Here is a 7,434-nt window from a genome sequence, read left to right on the forward strand (position 1 = left end):
GACTTCAAAAACCAACTGGCAATCGTAGCTCTCAAAAGTCGCTGTCGAAATCTGACCTTGTCGATGAACTCTGACCTTTGTCAATGACTTGTCCATTAGATAAGGGATCATATATTCCTCCATTCTAGATATCATATGGACTGAGACATGGATTACAATCATTCTCTCTTGTCCATCTGTTGTTTCCCGATTTCCGATTTATGACGACTGACTAATTGAACAAATCAAATCAGTCCTGGCTTGGCCAAGCACTCACATGTGTCATCATTAAATCATCGAGGGGCCCACATATATCATTTTTATCCCGAATGTAAAAGGAATGGATAAACTTCGACTCATATGGCTTGTTCTACCACTTGTTGAATCATACAAAAAGGCACGTTTTATAGAATCGAGTTAGCAATGCGTTTTCGTGCAATCAATGTACAACCAACTCATAGTAACAACTCATATCTCTAGGTTTGAAGAATATAAGATATTATCGTCTCATGATCACTCGTGATAAAATCCATGAAGTTATTCAAATGAGCGTGGGTTGAATCCAATACTCAGAACTTATGAGCACTCATGAATGTTGTAGCACCTCTTGGCTATGTCCAGTACCTTGGACATCTACAAATCCGATTCATGACAGTCTTGCCTTAATACCTACTTCCAACGTATTATCGACTGTGGATGGTTTGAATAACTTAGTCATTTGAGAAGAACGACCTAGTTATTCTGGATGTCAAAACATGCAAAATGAAACACAAGAATAATCAAATCCAGTATGGTCTTAGTACTTATGAATATAAATAAAACACTTTTATTTATCACCATATTGATTACACATTATTCATTGTTTCGGTTTTATCAACTTTATACTTGAATTTAAAACCTAGTTGTCCCATGCTCCAAGCATGTACACTATGTTTTTCTAAACAATAGCTTTGCCATACACCAAGTATGCACTCTATGTTTTTCTATGATCATTACTTTGTGAAATAAACCAGTTGAACATAATTTCAATGATTCTAATTTCACACTCCCAAATCCTTATCGTAAGAATTCCAAATTCTTATCATTTATCGAAATCTGTTAGATTTTAAACTTAAATGCACTACCCTCTTGTAATGAATGTGTACAAAGTCACAAAGACTTGTCAACAATCATTACAGGGTATTCCAATGAAGATCTACTCCATGGAAACAAAGTCTCATATACAAGGTACATTGCTTTGAACATGCTTCTTTTATTAAGTTTTTTCTAATCTTACACAGATTGCTTCCATCGATGGAGACAACTCCATATTCCCATTTTGACTATCACTCCTGAACAAGAGTTGCCTCTTTTCAGAATATGTCAATATGGTCCTTCCAAAAATTAACACTATACTTCCAACTGTCCCTGAGCAACCAATCTTTGGTAAACCTTAGAATGTCCTCGACAATTGCTTAATCATTTTAGTCATATCCAATTCTAGATCTTTTTCCTTCTTAATACCTCTGGGAATTTGGAAAATTTAGAAAGGACAAATATTATAGCACACACAACCGATCCTGTACCCAAAGCAAATGGGACACGATTCATGATGTCTCACATAAAGACATGATTCTAGACCAGTCTTTTGCTACAATATTTTTATTTGCCATGTTTTCAAAATTTTGAATATGAATAGGGATGCCATAATCATAATCGAATTTTGAGAACGCAATATATAGAATTTCTTTAAGTTGAACCAATCCAACATGAAATTCATATGTATATTCTTGACTAAAGATGATTAAGGTCTCAATCTAAGCCTTTAGAACTGAAATGAAGTATATCCTATCCCTTAATTATAGCAAAACAACTTTTTCAACCCCTGCAACTTCACGAATTGAAACTTTTGTTTTCTATAATTAACATTGCTAACTTGCAATACTTATCATAATTATCATGCTCCCACTAACATGATGATTATTAACATAACACTTATGCTCCCACTAGCTTTGACATGTATCCAGAAAACAGATGGACTTCTAGAAGTCATTACTTTATTGACTTTCTTACCAAAGTTCAGATTTCTGATACGAGATTGCTTTGATAAGACTTTATCAAACTCATACAATTTATCTTAGATAGCTTACAGGTGTGTCTAAACAATTTTAGAACTATGAAAAGGGATGCCGTAATCATAGTCTCAATTGTTTAGATCTTTTCATTTCTCATAAGTCCATGTTAGTGTGCCAGATAACCACACACGCTCCACTAACGACTTTGAGAATGCAAAGATCACAATTGCTATCTTACTTAAAATCTACTTGGTGGTAGTGTTTCCTCACCATCATTTTCATGAATCGGAGAGAAATCTTATGACCCTTAGATTTTTATGGTGTATGCGTTCTCATCCACGTGAATTTGTCAAAACCATAATCACAAGATAAGGTTAGTGACAAATTCAAACTCATATGGACTGAACTTATGCAAACTTAACTTCTTGCCACCTGGCAGTATAGGGCCTGCCATTGCTTCCAAGTTGTTATGCAACCAATTGAGAACTTTCAGAACTCCTATGCAAAGCCAACTTTAACTGGAATGGGCATAGAATATGTCAACACGATAGGTTATAAACCTCAAGTTGTATGCTAGTGAAGAACCTCAGGTTTTATTCTTGATTAGTTCTTGAGACTTTCAAGACCTTTAAGACTCCCACTGTCTTTTTGACATATAAAACTCTCTTGTCAAATATTCAAGGGATAGTGCGGATTCTTTATCAAGACAAACGCTTCACACAATTGGCCTTAATTGGTCTCTGTTTAATCCAAAACATGACAACTTACCAATTTCAAATGTACAAGAGTAGAAACCCTTTTACTCTTACATTTGACTAGTGTTAATAAACCTTCTTAAAGATGTGTCACTCAAGATACAACCTTGGAGTATGACCCTAAGAATTGTTTTGGAACGAAGTATGACTCATCTTCCTGATTAACCATTTCAACAATTCATGACTCCTCTTCTTAGTCTTAAGAATGCACTAAGATGCCCTTAGAGGACTAATTGTGATATGATTTCTAAATCATTAGGATGATCACAAACATGATACTAAAGTACTCTCCCATCTTTTCAGATTTGAGAAACTTTTATCTTTCTGCCTAATTTGATTCTTCCCATTTGTTCTGCCATACATTGAGACTTTTCCAATGTTTCAGAATTATACTTAAACTTGTAAGTATAACCATATTAACTAAACTTTAGTAAATCATGACGAATAGTCTTAACGAGCTTTGTGGTGGACATGACCAGTGCATAAGAATGTGTACTTGATCCCTTTAGTCCTTCACTTGACTCACACATCCATGTGAACAAGTAATTAGTCTTAATTTTCTAATGCTTGAAAGTTCTCATTCATCATACTATTTAACTTGCATGATTCCAAGTTTCGGTCCAATTGAAACTTTGGCGATGAGGAACTTTCCTTATTTGGTAAATTTAGACACTACCACAAATGAAAGAATCAAATCCATTTTCCAATATTGCTGTCAATGGAATCATATAAGCAACAATTTTTCACAAATACCATTGTAAGGATACTTCAAATAAATAAAATTAAACATTTTTCTTTTATTTTAAAACTTCGCGGAAAAACTTATCCTTACAATCCATATGAAAACTTGTTGTTATCTATTCCTAAGCAATATATCATAACTTCTTAAGCAACTGCTCAAAATTCTGATGCGATTGAAATCCACCTTCGCGATCAAAATCAGCATATACTTCCTTTAAGCTTTCTCTCTTTTCTTTGATTCTTAAAACACCACCATGTGACTCAGTCACATTATGTAATAAGAATCTCCAAATAAGAGCTTAATAGAGTTAGACAATGGGCTTTACCTGAAGTAGAGTCAAACTTATTGACTTTAACATCCTTAGGTAAATTTGGCAGCTTCGCAATCAATGCCCCTTCCTTTGGCAAAATAAACATATGGACCCTTTGGTAATGAGACTATCTCAGACTTAGCCTTTCTCTTTACCATTTGGTCAACCGGGTTGACTATACCCGATCCCTTTCCATTGGAAAGAGAATGCTTTTTCTGGATTTCCAGTGTCACCATTGTCACTGTCCATAAAGTTTTGGGAAGTTGATCTTCTAATCAAATTTGCTTTACTATTGTTCCAAATCATTGCTGATTCAGCAGCACCAAGTAAATAGATAGGATCTTTAAGGGTCATGTCATAGTCTGTTTCATAGGAGTCCCAAGGAAACTCACTATGTGACTTACAAAGTGACTGAACATCCAACTTTCTTAAGACTTTGACACCCAATTCTCCCGACTTATCAATATGTGACTTCATCTCCAAGATGCAGTCACACATAGACCTCGCTTGCCAATAGGGCTTGAGTGACCTCAAGAACTTGTGGGTTAGGGAGAATAATTGGAGAAGGTGAAGGAAGAGAAGCATGATTTCCACAGGACATCATCTTCATTAGGAAAAACTTGTTTCAAGAGATTTTGGGATGATCATAGATGTCTAAACTAGACATCTTTTGGGAGATATTCAAGATAGTTGATTTAAAGTCCTTAATATAACACCCAGTATGAAATATTAAGGCTAGGACCCAACACAATACTTTTTTAACTTGGAAGAGGGATGTCGTAATCCAAGCTATAAAATATTTGAAGGTAGGCGAATGACAATTCACCAATTTCCACCATAAAAACGAAATAATCTTATTAGGTTTTGCTTGGATTTGAAATTTCTATATCTTTTGAGATTCATTGAACTTTTCAAAGGCATGTTTCAATCTCGAGTGTGCCCTTCATATTTTGTGACTGGGATGCTGAGGATCACAAAACAAGGTGTGAAGTAGCCATGCAAATTACTTGGTACTCTTAAACGTTTATCACTCAAATGATGTGCCGGTTACCCACACACGCTCCACCGGCCTATGATAAACTTTAAGAAACCCTTTTCCTACCTTGTTAATTCAAGCTAGTGTGCCGATTAACCACACACGCTCCACTAACCAACTTAAGCAGAGTGCAAAGTGTAATTTCATGGATTAGCACCTTATTCACATTTTCCTAAGTAACTAAGATTGGGAATTTATAAGTGTTTAGTTACATAGTATTTATCATTAATACTTTTAATGAAGGGAGAATTATAGTCCTTGTCCTACCCGTTCGGCTAACGACCCTCCACCAGTCCAGGAAGCGGTGGGTGAGAGTGGACACCCATTAAACTGCCATTTTATAGGTAGTAACCTTATACCCCCCTATACATCGGCTTCGTGAATGAGGCCTACTAATGGTAAAACGACTTTACTCTTATATATATAAATATTATTAACTTATAATATTATAAAGTATAAGGGTTGAATTTTAACTTTTAAAATTCTAAGGGCTTTACTTGGAATTAAAGTATTCATAAGGGAAAACTTTTCAAATTCCAAAAATTGAGGGCAAGTTTTGAAACTATTCAAAACTATTCAATTCCATAACTTATGTGTTTAAAGTATTTTTAATTAAAAAACTCTTCAAGTTCCATAACTTGAGGACACGTTATGGAAGACTTTGAATTCTTAAAAGAATATGACTTTTCTTTTGTTCATAACTTATGAAATATTTATGAGTTTTATGATTCTTAAATGTGACTTTTCATGTAACTTGAGTACAAGTTACAAAAACACATTTTAGAATCAACTCTTAGATTAAAATGGATTGAAAACACATAATCAATTAACTTTTCTATTAATCTAAGCAACTCATATGAACAAAGATAATTCACATCAAACTTTTTCATGTAATTAGCATAACTTTTTAAACTAATACAAAACATGAATCTATTGACAATTATCTTTGATATTGGATTAGCATGAACATTAACACATCAAAAACAGGTTTATAAGTTGAAAAACAGCTTAGGTTAATGTTCCTAGTCCAATTCCAGCCAAAACAGTCGAAGATATGCTGTCTGGGGGTCCAACTTGTCGAGTGCATGAACAAACTCGACGAGTTGGATGCTTTTTGCCTTGGACTCGTCGAGTCCCTTCATGGACTCGGCGAGTCTGCTGTGCAGACATCACCAAACTTCGCTTTTTCAGCCAATTTTGCAAGTATAACAAGAGAACAAGCCCAGGCTCTGATACCACTGTTGGATTTTGAGCAATCTAACACTCCTAAGTGTACATGCAACCCTAAATACCTTGGATCTATGTTTTCTCTATTATACATGCAAATATGAATATTCCAAGGTATTACCCTAACTAGCATACAATCTTTTACTCTTGGGTAATAAACTAGATAGAAATACATACCTTGTTGATGTAGCTTGACTCCATGAAGCTCGAGAGCCTAGTGCCCCAAGTGTGACACCTCAAATGGTTCACACAACATCATGAATACTTGGAATAACCATGAGAAGAAGACACTCCAAGCTCAAATTGACTAGCCCTGACATATGTATCACTTGTATCAATTTCTTGAGCTAAAGGGGTCCTTATATAGTGTGCACATTAGGGTTACTCCATGTAACCCATGACTTTACCCATTCCTTATGCTCCATGGGTTTTAACCTCCATGGAGTATCCATGGGTCACCACATGGGTTAAACCCAACATAAGGAATCTTGGATCATAAGCCCACATATATAAGAATGAATGACTTACACAATCAATCCCCATATATTTAATTAGTCTCTTTTGATCACTAAATTAAGTCCAAATTAATTCTTGATCAATACTAATTAAATAACATGATTTCATATTAATATATTAGAACTTATAATATATTAATATGTCACAAATGTCTTCTTCTCACAAAAGGTCTATCCAAATGTCCCGATGCCATGCAACCCAAATGGACCATGCCGAGTCGGGTCAACTCTTACCAATTATAGTTATGGACTTAGACACTAATCCAACAGTGACAACCCGAAAATTTTTATCCGGTAAAGCCAATCAATCCAATCAAAGGTCAGCCTTGTTTATGTTGCCTTTTAGCCTTGTTAAGGGTCATTCTAATGAGTTCTAAGCCTAGTACACTTAAGGATTAACTGTTAAGAAGTATTAGCTCGAGATTAGAAGGCTGCACCCGAAGCAGAGAACCAAACCTTTGAGGTTCACGGCCGCAAACCTAGTTCACGGCCATGAACTCTCTTCTGGCCGTGATCTATCCCCATTAAGTATACATTTCCTTTATTTCTTCATCATTCTTCACAATCCCAACTCAAGAACTTCCATTCTCTCTCAAGTATCATCAAGAATTACTTCCAATTCACGTCCAAATCATAAGTGATTCCTCCATTTGTTCCTTAATATTCTTCATGATCTAGTACAACCCTATGGTTTAATCCATGAATTCACCACTTTTGTCTAGATCTTCAAGATCATCATCTGTCACCAAGAACACCAATAACACACACTAGTTCTTGGTGGCCGTGAACTCCCAAGGGATCCCCAAATCGTAAGTG

This window comes from Lactuca virosa, chromosome 9 (genome assembly GCF_052849685.1).
Source record: "Lactuca virosa cultivar CGN04683 chromosome 9, Lactuca_virosa_CGN04683_v6, whole genome shotgun sequence".
NCBI lineage: Eukaryota > Viridiplantae > Streptophyta > Magnoliopsida > Asterales > Asteraceae > Lactuca > Lactuca virosa.